We start from the raw sequence: 14,827 nt of genomic DNA, 5'->3' as shown, positions 1-14,827 counted from the left end.
AGATGCAGTGACTTGCCCAGGGGCACCATCAAGTGATCCAGAGCACTGGGATTGGAGCCCAGGCCTTTTCTACACTGTGAGCAAATAGAAGTTCCTCGATGGTAATTCTCCTTCTCCCCACCCCCTTGCCCCTTGCCCTGTCTGGAGTGAGACCCAGCAAGCTTGCTTCCTTAGGGACCTTGAAGAACAGGAGCCCTCCCCCACCTTCCCTTCCCAGCTCTGTGGGTCAGAGAGAGACCAAGCTGAGCTAGGTGGAAGCTGGAGGTGTGAGCCTCCTGTGGTAGGGCCCAGACTAGCCGCACCCTCAGCTCTCCTTCCTGTTCCAGCTGGGCCAAGCTCCTGGTGAGTCAGGGATAGACGATGCTTTCCAGGTGAGGGTGGGGCTGCCTGGCTTCCTCTGCAGGCTGAACCCAGATCACCAATGAGGCAAGCTGGACAGGTGCTAACCAGGCCTCAGTTTCCCTCGAAGGGACAGGCCTCGCATGAGCTGGAAAACCAGGGCTCCTGTGATTTATTGCACTGGTCCACTTTATGCTCACAGAAGGCCTTGCCGAGGATGTGGATGGCCTGGCACATTCTAGGCAGGGACGGAGTGTGGGCTGAAGAACTCAAGGAGAGACCCGGGCCTGACTGGGGCCACCCTAGTTTGCCCCAGCTAAACAAGCAGCCCTTTGGCCACATGGCATCAGTCGCTTTCAGAAATCCAGCCTTGCCTGGACGTCACAGTCACCACTGACACCCCTGCTGAGTCAGCCCCAGCCGGCCTGGGGACCCTCCTTGCCCATCTGCTGCTGGTCTCCTGTACAGCTGGCCATTAGATCTGGGGGGGCTGGAGCCCCAGCTGGTGCTTGTTAGGTTGGATCCCCCTCTGGGAGGCTGCTGATGGGGAGACCAACCTCCACCCAGGACAGGGGTCACGGATCCCAAACTGAAAACAATTTAAGGGCATGGGGGAGACAGTAATTATGGGTTCGGTTTCCAATGGTTAATTACCCAGCTGGCAATGAGAAAGAAAAGAGGAAAAGCTGGCGGGGAGGGGGGGGGAGAGGAATGTGTGAAGGGATATGGGAGGATGGAAGGAGTTCACTGCAGGGCGCTTTGATAAAGGGGAAAGAGCCCCAGCATGGGGGCTTGAGACTGAGGGCCTGTGCCAGCTCCCACGTAACTCTTGACCAGAGGCAGGCAGGTTCCTGTTTCTTTGGGCCTCAGTTTCCCTGTCTGGGTAATGAGGAATAGAACAAGATTTCTTCATCTATTCAGAAAATATTTACTGAGCACCTACTATATGCCAGCTTGTGGTCTAGGCATTGTGGTACAGGGATGAACAGAATAGACATGTAGCAGGGACCTTACGTTCTAGAAGGGCCTTTAAGGCCCTAGTTAGCTCTTAAGTGTTTGTGATGGGCTGTGGGAACAGGAGAGGCAGAAATAGAAGGTACACAGATCAGGAACTAGGGTTCTAAAGTTAGCCTTTCACGCATTCATTTACCCATTTTCTTGCCCCATAAAATGTCGAATGCCGGGCACGTAGTCAGCACCAATAAATGGTACCTGTTGCTTTTCTGGCGAGGCAGGGAATGGGCAGTTTGGCTGGACTTCCTGGGGACCTCAAGTCCCCGGCTGTTATCATCATCACTGACCAAAGCTGGCCTTTTGCAAAGTTTCTGAACATCCTCATCAGAAGTTATCCTGAGGCTCCAGTCTCCAGGCTGCCTCCACTAGCTCCAGTCCCAGGTTCCTGGGCTGGAGGCTGGCTGAAATAGACCCATGATCAACACTTCCAAAGCCAAAGTAGAAGAGATGTGTGTCCACAGCCCTTGCTACCCCTGTAGCTCCATGGGCTGCTGCCTCCCTGGAGGCAGCACTTGAGGAACTGCCTTCTGAGGGAGGAGTTGCCCCCTTTTCTCTATCCAGGGTCCTAAGGGAGAGGCTCCAGGTGGCTCCCTTAGCTTCCAGATTACCAGGAGAAGCCAAGGAGATCCTGGAACCCACCCTGCATCAGGGGGATTTCACACCAGCTGGATTCTACTGGGCAGAGCTTTTGCTCTCAGGGGGGACGAGCCAGATTTCCCTGGCTGCCGTCATGCCTGTTCAGTAGAATCTGAGAGGTAAGAGGCCAGGAAAGGGTGGAGCTAGGACTTTCCCAAGAGCTCCTTTCCAGACCAAGCCCCTTATGGGGAAATTGAGGCCCAGACACATGAGGGGACTTACTAACCCAGGACTGGCAGAGCCAGGCATCAGAACCAGCAACTTTGCCTCACAGGCCAAGATCACTTGCTCTTTGTTATGCATTGTTTCTTTCTTCTCTCAGAATCCGCAGAAGTTTGTGCCTGTGAGTGAACCCAGTGTATCTCTCTATACACAGTATTTATACTGACAAACTCTGTAAGTTGACAGAAAGCAATTACCAAAATAGCATATTATCTATAAACCCCGAGGGAAGCACGGCCCTGGGAGGTTTAGGCCTGGTCGCAGCAGATCTGGAAAATGCAGTAGGAGTGTTCCCCGGTAACCCCATGCTCCCCAGCCTCCTGTGGCACCTCACACAGCTCTGAAGTCACTCCGTAAGATAGATGGGGGGCGGGTGTGAATGTAGAGACCGGCCCCAGAACTGGGCATCTTAGTTGGGCGGGGCCTTAAACGGAAGGCGGTTCGCCCTTCCTGGGGAGACAAGTGTCCACCTCTGGGACCTTCCACCCACTTTCTCCGCTAGCCAGGCGGCCAGCCTGGGCCTCTCAGGCCAGCCTGACAGTTAGCTGTCTTTGCCCTGTCTTCAGCGCCCCCCCCTACACACACTTAACAGCCATGGCAGTAACATGCTTTCACATGCAAATTGCTATGGAATTCTCAGCCCCTGCCGGTGCCCCAGCCCCCAAGGCCTCCCCCCGGGCAGATTCAGAGAAGAGAATGGAATCTTTCAAGTTGTTAGGGCGTTTAGAGACCTTCTAGTCCAGCCCCCTTGGTGGATGGATGGGAAAACTGAGGCCCAGGGAGGGGAAGGAGGAACAGCCCACAGTCACGCAGAAAGTTCACCGGGACTGGCCTTCACCCAGGTCTTCTGATTTCTAGCCCATTGCCTCTTCAAACCACTGCACAGCCTGCCACTGGTGTTTACTGTGGACTCTGGAATCCCCTCCTCTAGCACAGAGGCTCAACCTGAGGTACCCCCCCCCTGGGGCCTGGGAGGGTCAAATCCAGAGAAGAAAAGGCCAGAGGTACCTATGACCTAGGGGCATTACCCAGGGAAGGGAGCCATTCTCCTCTGAAACAGCCAGCACTCAGGATTTGCTCATTTCTCACCCTATACAACACCCCATTCACCCTTATCCCCTCCCTAATCCAGGCCAAACTGCTCTTGCTACCCTCCCACCTACATCCCTCCCCCACCCACCCCAGCTCCCCTCCTTCCGCCCCGCCCACCCTAGCAGGTCTGCCAAGCCACACCAAACCTCCTGGGCCTTAGCCTCGCCAGATCTTCCTAGCTTTGTGTATGATCCCTCCGCTGGAGCGGACACCAATAAAACCTGGCCCTAGGAGGTTCGGGAACCCAAGTCCCAGCTGCAGGATGGAAAAATCTCCCTTTTTTTCAGTTCAGCTGAAACAAGATCAGAATTGTCTGCAATGAATTTCACAAGGAAACCCACACAAATACCAAAGGGGAAAAAAAGAGACCAGTTACTTCCACCTCAGCCGTGGTCTTGTCGCAGATGGATCTAAGCTAGAAACTTACAGGTTAATCCCGTATTTTCTGCCTCTGAAACAGCTCTTGACTCTGCCCATTGCTGACCACCCCTAAGGCCAGCACTCTGGTTCAAGCTGCCTTCACCTCCAGCCCGGACTATGACAATAGCCTCCCACCTAGTCTCCCTGCTTCCAGCTCATGCCCCTCCCTTGACAAAGAGCAGCCAAAATGATCTTTCTCAAACTCAATCTTGATATTGTCAATCTCTGTCTACCTTTCAAATGTGTCAATCATCCACCTACTCCTGAGTCGTGGGTATCAGGGCCCGGGGTGATCTGACCCCATGCCTATACCCGTATTGTAAGCTTCAAAGCTTTCATCTTTCCACGCCATACTCACCTTACCTTCCAACGACACACTCACACTCTCTGGTCCTTGACCAGGACAGGCACCTTTAAGCCTCTGAGCCTTTCTGAATGTTCTTCTTTCGGTCAGAAATGCCCACCTACTTGGTCTTGGCCTGGGAAACCCCTGTTAATCCTTCAGGGACGCTTCTCACCTGCAAATACAGGTGAAGGTAGGGTTCTCATCTCAGTTCTCATGGTGTTTCTGCTCATGCTGTGTAGACTGTGTCTGTTTCCCCCACTAGACTGTGAGCTTCTAGAGGCCAGAAACCCTGTCTGGTTCATCCCTGTATCTCACCCAGAGTGAGGCCCAGAACAGAGTGTAGTCCAGAGACAGTGTCAATACCCTTTTGAAAGGTTTGTTGAGCTGAAGGGGCACTTGGATGGGCTGGAGCGGTCATCCCAGGGCCCTGTCCTTGCCCCTCTACCTGCTTACCTTACTGCCCAGCCAATCTGGAGCACCAACGTCCTACTATATTACCTTACAGTAACAGGGGACATTGACTTAGTCCTTATTATGGGCCAGGCACTGTGCCGGACACTTAACATGCATGACTCCATGGACACCTCAGGTCTCGATGAAGTTCTAGAGAGGTCCTTATCTGAGATAGGGCTGTGATTAGCCCTGAGCAGCAGATACGGAAGCAGAAGCTCAGAAAGTGAAAGTACCTTGTCCTTGAGCACACCGCTAGGAAGTTGCAGAGCAAGGATTGGAACTCAAGAGCCTTGATTCCAGAGTCCAAATGCTTAGGTCCTTGGCCACGCTGCTGGCTTGAGGTGGTAGTGGCGGCCAGAGGAGAGGGCAAAGCTGGGCCCAGCGGCCTGCACGGCTTGCGTTCAGCCACATGGCATCAGAGGCCGGTTTCCGGTGGTTGGTAAGAGCGCAGACTCTGGAGTTATGCTGCCAGGGTTGGCACCCAAGCTCTACGGCTTTCTGGCTCTGAGTTCTTTAGCAGGTTGCTGAAACCCCTCTGTGACTTTGGTTTTGCCTCTGGAAGACGGGGCTGAGAGTAGCAGCTGCCTTCGAGAGATTGCAGCAAGGATTCCGTGACTGCACGCCTAACAAGCCCTGGGAACGGAGCCCTGGGAACTGCTTGGTGCATGCCACTTACCAGCCTGGGAGTCCCGGAGCAGCCTTCGGTGATTCTCAACCTGCTGGAGGCACCAAGCCTACTCCAGGCTGGTCTCTGGGCAGCCACTGAAAGCAGGGGATCAGCAGCCAGAGAATCTCTGGCCTCAGCCTCAGCCTGGGTCACTCGGGCTCCACTGGGAGTGGGCGGTGGTAGGCTGCCAGCCCCTCCAGGCCTGAAGGAAGAAACTTCCAGTCTGTTGTGCTCCACCGCCCCAGGAGCCTGGACTAAGTGTCGGGAGGCCTGCATCTGAGGCCTGAATCTGCCACTAATACTTCAGTAATTTCTCTCTTGGGGCCCGGTTTCTTCTTCATCTGTTGGGAAAGGAATGATATAAGCAAAAAATGGTTAAAAAAAAAAAAAAGCCCCCACTGAACTTTGATGTAAGGAGCCACCGCTTCCCATCAGGATGTGGGATCCTGGGGCACCTGGGTGGCTCAGTGGGTTAGGCGGCTGCCTTTGGGTCAGGTCATGATCCCAGGGCCCTGGGATCGAGTCCCATGTTGGGCTCCCTGCTCAGTGGGGACCTTCTTCTCCTTCTTCCCAACTTGTGCTCTCTCTCTCTCTTTCTCAAATAAATAAATAAAATCTTTAAAAAGAAAAAAAAGGTGGGTTCCATTGGGCCAGTGAACCTGGCACTCAGCAAAGAGCTGATGAGTGAATAACTAAGCAAGTGTCTTCCCCACCACCACCCCACCTTGGAATCTACACCCATCCTCCTGCCAGGCTCCAGCAGCCAGAGGTCCAGCTCCAAAGCAGGAGTGCTCTGGTAGTGGTCTGCAGAGCTTCTGGGAAGTCAAGAAGCATGTGTTTCCCTGTTCAGGAGAAGCCCATGAGATCCAGGGACTCTCTTGTTCCCATTGTCAGCAGGGTCACGGGAGCTCCCGTTTACCCTTGAACTGAAAGACGCTACACTAGATGGCTTCTTTCTACACCTATGAGTCTGGTGAACTGTAAGCTAGTGCAGTCGTTCAGGAGGTCACTTGGATAATGATATACATATCAAAAGCCCCCAAAAGGTGCAAGCCCTCTGACCTAGCAATTCCACTGTGGATTAAGGGCCTGTGTAAAGGATTTTCATTGCAGTTGTACATAGTTTTAGGGTTTTTCTAAAATAAAAAAAAAAATTGGAGAAACCTCAAAAGCTACCTTCTCTGATATCTTTCCTTCATCTACTCAAACACACACACACACGCACGTGCGCACACACACACACACACACACACACCCCTCCAGTAATGATGCAGATGCTTTGAGGTAGCATATATTAACTGTTTTCTCCATTAAGAAACCTTCCCGGTTCTTTCTCTGAGCTCTGTGGGTGTCCCTGGGCTCTAACACATTGGATCACAATTGCTGAGTTCCTCACCCCTCAGTCATTCTGTTTTCTCTTCTGTAAAATGGGACTGCTGATACCACTAATGGTGCTGGGGTGTTACAGAGATGCCATGGCAAGCCCTAAGCACAGGGCCCAACTGGCTATCAGCACTCAATTCATTTTATTATGATGATTACTATCTCAGTGCGAGATAGTTCCATGACTTCCTCTATCATTACACTGTGATCTCTTCGAGGGTGAAGAAAATGCTATGTTTCTTTCTCCTCTCTGAATATACAGGACCCAGTACAGAGCTTGGCACAGAGTAGGTGCTGAGGGAGTTTGATGAAAGAAGAAATTTAGTCCAGAGCCCTCAATGCGAAGAGGCAGCTGAGGATCAAGCAGGGGGCGCATCAAGGGTTAGGCCTAGAACTTGGGTCTTCTTCTGTCCTTAGATTGTTGTGAGGGTGAGGGTTGGGAGCAAATTTCTGGATTCCTTGAGCTGAACTGACTGGACTCTTTCCATGCTTTGGGTCTGGGAGCCTGTGTGCTGGGTCTCCTCCCCATTCTTTCCCTCATTCTCTCCATCTCAGGCTCTAGCCTGGCCCAGCCAAACAGGAAGATTCATTAACCGTCTAAATATACAGAGCCCAGGGGCCATGTGCAGCCTGCAACAGAGCTGGGGTCCCACCAGGGCCAGAGCCCGAGGCGGTGGTGCCTGCAGAGGGCTGGCTGAGAGGGGCCCAGCAAAGGGGAAAGCCCTAGAACAACTAATGTGATGATTGATGGGGAGGTGAGTGAAGCCAGGCCAGTACCAGGCCCTTGGAACTCCCAGTCTCTGGCCCCATTTGTAGCCATCTATCCCTGCACCAACCCCCCAAAGGTCTGACTGGTCTCCATGCCAGCTTCGGTACCATCCCCCTCTCCATGCTCACCAACCCCTCAGTCCAGTTTCAGAAGCATGGAGCTTAAAAGGTGGGCAACCAGGAGTGGGGGAGGGTTTCCCTAGGCTCCCGCCTGCTTATTATTTTAAGGGCTATTTCTCTAATCAAAACTCCCCAATTACCCAAGGGCCCCTCTGATTAATATTCCATGATAACAGGAACAGGTCACATCTGGCTGCAGGAGTTGGAATTTGACACTCCAGGAGCCCCATGATTGGTCTGCAGGAAGAATAATAAACTTCCTTTATCCTGCCCCCCTTTTCCTTCCTTCCCATTCAGAGACTCCCCTTTTCTTCCACCTCCCCTTCCCCAGCCCCTTTCTGCCCCTCTCCACCCCCATCCAAGTTCCCTGCCTCACCCTCTGCCCTCTTTGGATGCAGAAGTCACCTTCCCAGTCTTGGGCCAGGCCCCTGGTCATTATCTACCCCTGCTTTGCTAGGCTGACTCTGTCTAGGGAATATCTTATGCTGGGGTGTGGTGTGCTAAGCAGGGAGGGCAATTTCTGAGTTGTCCTGGGTGCTCTGAATTTCTCACATCATCAAACCCTCATTACCATCTCCTACAAGGAGGTCGCAGTGTCTCTGAGAACCCTCCGGTCTTGCCCACATCAAACAGGCTGTACATGACAGAGCTGGCATTTCAAACTCAGAGCTTCCTGCTTCCAAGACTCCTCTTCTCCCTGCACCCCAACCTTTGATCTGCTGAGGATGGTTGCAGTCTCTGGCTGCTTGGATTAAGATGGCCCCCGTTGACATGACTCAGAGTCAGTGCCCAGGGATGCCAGCCCCCCAGGCTTCCATTGACTTCGAGTTGGATTTTTAGGAAAGAAGACGCTGAGAACTCACAGTTGAATTCTACAGGCCAGAGAGGAGAAAAAACTCAGCTTCATTCACGCAGGGAGGTGGCGGGGAATATGGGACTTGGTCCTGGGTCTTCTAACATGCAGATGAAAGCCCCTTCCATTTTCTGTCTTGTGGAGGGCTCTGAGAGAGAGGTTTCCCATCATACCTACCTGCAAGAGAATGCCAGATGCCATCGTTCTCTGACCTGACCCCCTGACACACACACACACACACACACACACACACACACACACACACACACACAGACAAGGGCATAGCTGCTTGTGTTTTTTCTGTCTTCACCAAGGAGCCTGGGCAGAAAGCAGTCTCTGCTTACAGTGGGGTAGGAGCACCAGAGAAAGGGCTGTGGTCACCATTGAAGTCCAGAAAGGAGTTGCTTTCCACCCGCTCTTCCCTATGCGGGGTGTGCCTCTGGCAGCTGCTTCCTCCTTTCCCACCGGGATTCTTCATAGCCAGGAGAAGGGGCAGGCCCCTGTTCTCCCGTGTACCTCAGTGGTGGGGTGCACACAGGCTCTGTGAGTGCCCAGGGGCCAGATGGCAGCTTGATTTTTTGAAGGAAGGTCAGGGCTGTGGAGTGTGCCTCCCATTACCTCACCCGGTGTTTCCTTGCCCCTCACCTTGCTCTTACCTCCTCTGTGTGCTCCTTTGCCCAGTGTTATTTAGAAACACCCTGGAAACACCTCCCTGATTCATAATTGGGTAAACTGAGGGCCCTGTGTGAGGAGACTGATTAAGGCTTGACTATGTCAGTGGCCTGAGCTCCAATGGCTCTTCCCACTCCCCTCATTTCATGGCTGGGATGGTCCTGGCCAAAGGGCTAAAACACAGGGCTGCTCAGTCTTTGTGTTCTACACTTTGGTGGGGTGTGAGACCCATGGGGCTTTATAGGAAGCCATGAAGCTTCTGGGACACAAGGACCTCAAGATTAATGGAGGTCCACACAAGTCTTATGGATCTTGATCCAGGCCTGAAGAGCAGAGGCCCAGGGCTCCCTCATCCCTATATTGTCTTCCTGAGACTGCTTGTGTCACCGCATAGCCTCTCACTTGAACCCCTGCCTCCGCCTCCCTCCTGGTCCCACTTTCCTTTTAGTTGCCCCTATAATTCAACTGCTACACACTGAAGCCGGGCTGACCTTCTCAAACTCCAGACCCAGGTTACACACCTACTTTCTCTAGGCCTCAGCTTCCTCCTTTGTGCAGTGGGGATAATGATCAGACCTGGATTGTGGGGTCGTGGGGATGAACCAAGAGCATGATGTAAAGTACGTAGCTCCATGCACGGAAGAAGAGAAAGTGCTTGGTACTGTCATCTCCTCTGCTAATAATGAAAAAGGCTGATGCCAACTGAGGGGTTACTGTGTGCCAGACACTGTTCTAAGTGCTTCCTGTGTGATAGTTTCTTTAATCTCCATGACAGTTTTACATGTAATCACTGCTATTGTTCTCGTTTCACAGATGGGTATACTGAGGCACGGCAATGTGCAACTTGCTGCACCTCACACAGTCACTAACCTGCTGATCAAGCATTTGAATCCAGTTTGACTCCAGAGTTTGGCCTCTTAACCACTCAGCCATCTTTCCTCCCTAGAAACAGTCTATGACTCCCCAGTCATAGGGATTTGTGATTTGTGGGGTGAGGAGAAGGAGGGGTGAGCATTGAGCATTGAGTGGCAGCTTAAAGAATTGGGACTTTATCCTGTAGGTACTGGGGAGTCATAGACTGTTTCTAGGGAGGAAAAGTAGCTGAGTAGTTCAAAGTGACTGCTTCCAGAACATCAAGGGCCCTTACCTGCTTCCCAGTCCTGGCTTAGGCAGTTTCTTCAGCTTGGAATGACCCTCTTGCCAAAAATAATCTGTGCATACACGAACATGAAGCCTGTCTTTCCAGGTATTTATTCTGAACCCACCTCCATAGTCATTGGTTCACAGCGAGCACCTGGAAAGGCAGGGTTTGGGGGTTTTGGGGGCTCAGGGGCAGGGAAGACTTAGAGGGACACTTCGGGTGGGACTATATAGGGTGCTCAGTGTTAGTGGTCCTTAACCATTTTACCACCTAGGGCTGTCCTTTGGAATTCTTCCTCCCCAGGCCTCTCTCCTCCCTGCCCTCCATACCGCAGTTTTGGAAGATCTTGTCTACTAAACCCTTTGCATTTAAAAAACATAAAGCAGGGTTGGGGCTGGCAGGTCTCCTGGGAAATCAGAGACTGCCCTTGAGAGGTATATGGATTTTGCCTTCTCCACACACCCCGGTTCTTCTGAACTTGAGTTTGAATGAGTCCATATGAGTTCTGGGCAGAGCAGAGGCCGGGGCTGGGCCCCCTGCAAATGAGAATAGAAAGATCAGTATTTTTCGCTCTGCTGTTGATTTGGCTTTATTGTCATGCTGTAGGACTGACTGCAACAGACAATTTATCCGACTGCCCAATTATTATCAGAAAGCACACCTTAAGATCAACTACCCGAAAACCCAGATCATCGGCGTTGGCAGACAGCCCCCGGCATTCAGCTGGTTTCTCTCCAACAATTTCATATAGCGGGTCAAATCATTTAGTTACCTGGGGGTGCAATTTGCAGCTAATTCATCTTGGAGGGTTCACCAGGAAGCTATATTGCCTAAATTAGATGTTCTAGGGGTGTTTTATTGAGTTTTTAAATAGCCACAGTGGCAATTGGTAACGCCTGCTTTGAAAGCATTCCAGACAGAAATGGCTATAGGCCTGGCTCGATGGCAGAGAACTTTGCGTGTTGGAGGGGATTCAGAACTGTTTTCAGGAGAACACTGCCCTTGCACATGGGTTCCCCTCTAGGCCTCCCTGTGAGTATCGTTCCCAGGCCCTTTTGATCCTTGTAAGCCCTCCCCTCTGTCTAGCTCCCCAGCCAAGCCTGGGGCTCTGCCCTGCATCAAGGACTCACAATCACAACACTCCAGGATCTTGCTCCAGATAACTCAGCCTTGAAGCCCCTGAGGCCCCAGCCTTATGAACAGCTCAGTTGGGAGAACCAGTATTTATATGGGGGACAATCCGCAGAGTGGAGTATCTATCTAGCCCATGTCCTGGAGTCTCATATTAGCCTTAGCCTAAGGCAGCTCATCAGAAGGCTGGGTGTTTGGAAGACAGCACCATGGCCCTTCTGGAGGCCATGGTGGCCTTCAGGAGGGTATAGTGATTACAAATCTGGGTTCTGGGTACAGACTGGTCTGGGTTTTCATCTAGCCCTCCCACCTCCTGCCTGGGTGTCCTTGAACAAATGATTCCATCTGACCCTCAGTTTCCTCCTCTGTAAAATGGGCATAATAACATTGCTCACCTCTTGAGTTTATCTGGGGGGGGGAGTGGATTCAATCCCTGGCATGTAGTAGATGGTGGCTGGTGTTATTTATTGTCATCGTGGGAAAAATTGCTTTGGGTCCTTGTGGTAGATGCCTAGAGGGAACACTGTGAGAAAATCAGCCTGGAATTCACTGGCTGCAAGGTTGTTGAAGACACTGTGTGGTCATTTCTCCCAGGGTCCTCTTTGTGAAGGGCCAAGGAAAGGATGTGATTTCTTCTCTGACTAGGGAAAGCCATGCGTCTCTGGAATACTTGCTTTATCTTTATTGTACAAATGTCATGAAGCTTATAATTGCTGATGTTTTCCTCTTTTATGAGGCTACCGGAGGAGTGGAATCCAGTATCTGTATAGAACTTTAGAGAAGGTCTTGTGTGTGTGTGTGCAAGCTCTGCTCGTGTGTGTGTGTGTGTGTGTGCGTGTGTGTGTGTGTGTGTGTGAATCTTACTTCTGGTTTTATTTCCTGACCTTGTTTTTCCTTATCTTGATTTCTCTCAAGTACATATTTTCTCATTTTGTATTTTATAACATTTGCTCAGTTGTCCCAAATCCTTCAATGACTAACTTGTGATATTAATGACTGTTGTTAAGAGCCACCATCATTTAGTGACGAGTACTCCTTAAGAATTAGCCTATTTAATCACACAATAACCATATGAGAAAGGAGCTGTTATTTTTTTTTTTTTACCTTTTAATTTTTAAGGGTTTTTATTTACTTAGTTGAGAGAAAGAGAGCACAAGCAGGGGGGCGGGAGAGGGAGAAGCAGGCTCCTTACTGAGCAGGGAGCCCGATGTGGGGCTTGATCCCAGGACCCTGGGATCATGACCTGAGCCGAAAGCAGATACTTAACCGACTGAGCCACCCAGGTGCCCTAGGGACTGTTATTATTATTCAACTTTTATAGACATGAGAATTGAGGTTCTAGAAGACTAAGTTACCCATGTCAGATCATACAGCTTTATACGTCTGGGTAGGGACCTGTGCCGTCCAACTCCAGAGCTGTACCCTCACTTTGCAATGTGCTTCTGATAAATGGAAGGTAGGTACGCAGGTAGGTATCTAGGGGATATGTGTATACAGATGACAGGTTAGATAAATAGATAGAGGCATATATGATAGGCATAGATGACAGACAGACAGTGAGATGAAAGATATGATTGGTTTTTCCATAAGATAACCAGAGTTGCCTCCTCGGAGTGATACACTTCTAGTGTGAGGTGAAAGAACTTGATGCCTTAGCTTGAACAATACTACCATAAAGAAATGGTCATTCTCCCTTAGGGCTTTTAAAAATTGAGATACTTGTGCATGTTCATTAATGCCTTTGTGGACCTCTATTCATTCATGCATTCATCCATCATGCAATTACTACATGGCTGGGCACAGGGGACACAGAGATAACTAAGCCACGATGTGTCCCCACCCTTGAGGGGCTCCTGACTCACTGAGTGAGTCACGCTGGTTTGGAGAAGCCACGTAAAGTGCTCAGACAAGGAGACCAGGTAAGAGGTGGTTTCCACCACCCAGTTCGGAGCCTGCTACCATTGGTGGGTCACTGTCTCAACAAATATCTATAGAGCACCTACTAAGCACCAGGCTCCGTGGTTGGCATTGGAGACCCGGCAGTAAACAACTGGGACAAAGCCCCTTGCCCTCGGAGACCCACAATAAGCAATAGACGTAATAAACAAGTGATTTCTATATGACATGAGAAGGGGAGGAGAGCTGCAGAAAAAGGCAAAATAGAGCACAATATGGAGAGCTGGCACCTTGAGGTTGGGGCTGGCTTGAGACCTTTTCAAGAAGGTCTCAAAAACGTGAAGAAAGCAGAGGCCATATGAAGGACGCTTTCCTTGTTGGATTCCTACAGACTTTCACAGCCCAGGCCAGTGGACTTGGGATCTGACGGGCCTGGGTTCCTTGGGAAGGAAACTGCCCCTCCGAGCTTCCCTTTCTCCTGTGCACCTTGTCTGCTGAGGCTGTGGCAAGAGCCTGAACACAATGGTGCTTTCTATCCTGACAGGCAGGGCCCAGACATTAAGGGGTTATGACAAATCTCTCTGGCTTCCCCTTCCAGGCCTCTTTGTGCCGGAGGAGCCAGTGGAAGAGAAGGCTGGGAGACTTGCTGACGGCCTCTTGCTCAAGGGAGTGTGAGCAGCTTGTCTCAGCTCCAGTGAGGATGGGCTTGTGGCATTGTGGCTGTTGCCTTCACCATGCACCACGGGGCATAAACCCACCATGTGGCAGAGCTGGAAGAAAGCCCTGCTTAACAATCCAGCTCAGCCCCTATGGGATAGATGGGGGTGATGAGCCCAGGGAAGGCAAGGGACTGACCCATGGGCACATGGTGAAGAAGTCAGAAACACCTGAAACTGGGCTCTAGGTCTCCTGCCTCCCATGCGGGTCGTGGTTTAGCTGGGAGGCTCCTTTGAGCTGAGTGAATTTGTGAATAGCTTGGGCCTGCCCCAGCTTTTTTTTTTTTTTTTTGTCTACTGAGGATTCCTTTGGGGACCTGGGGCCCACTGCTAAAAATTAGGATAGCTAACATTTAGCAGTCTTCTAAAAGATTTCATTCATGACCTCACTGACCCAATAACCCTATGAACTAGTGGTAACCCTATTTTTATTGGTGAGAAAGTCAAAGCTCAGAGCAGTAGAGCAGTTAAGTGACTTGTTCAAGGTCATATGCTTGAAGTTGGGGAGCTGGGGGCACCTGGGTGGTTCAGTCGGTGAAGTTTGTGCCTTCAGCTCAGGACATGGTCCTAGAGTCCTGGGACAGAGCCCCGAATTGGGCTCCCTGTTCAGCGAGGACTCTGCTTCTTCCTCTGCTCCCCACCCTGCTTGTTCTATCTCTTCCCTGCCAGAGTAAATAAATAAAATAAAAAAGAAATGGGGGAACTGAACAATTTGGGCAGTTTTGTTTATGAGTTTTTGTACTTGGCCACTAGGTTATAGGTGTGAGATGAGTGTATGTGCATGATGATTTCATGTGTGTGTGTGTGTGTGTGTGTGTGTGTGCACACATGATGGTTGTGAGTTAGGAGGGGTTCTTGGCTAACTCCCAGTTGCTCTTTCATGCTCCACACAGGGGGTATCTGGGGCACAGGGCGAGCTATCTAAGACTGGGGGCTGGGTGCCTGTGGTTCAAAATAA

The sequence above is a fragment of the Mustela nivalis genome (genome assembly GCF_964662115.1).
Source record: "Mustela nivalis genome assembly, chromosome: X".
Classification (NCBI taxonomy): Eukaryota; Metazoa; Chordata; class Mammalia; order Carnivora; family Mustelidae; genus Mustela; species Mustela nivalis.
This window is presented reverse-complemented; position numbering follows the sequence as displayed.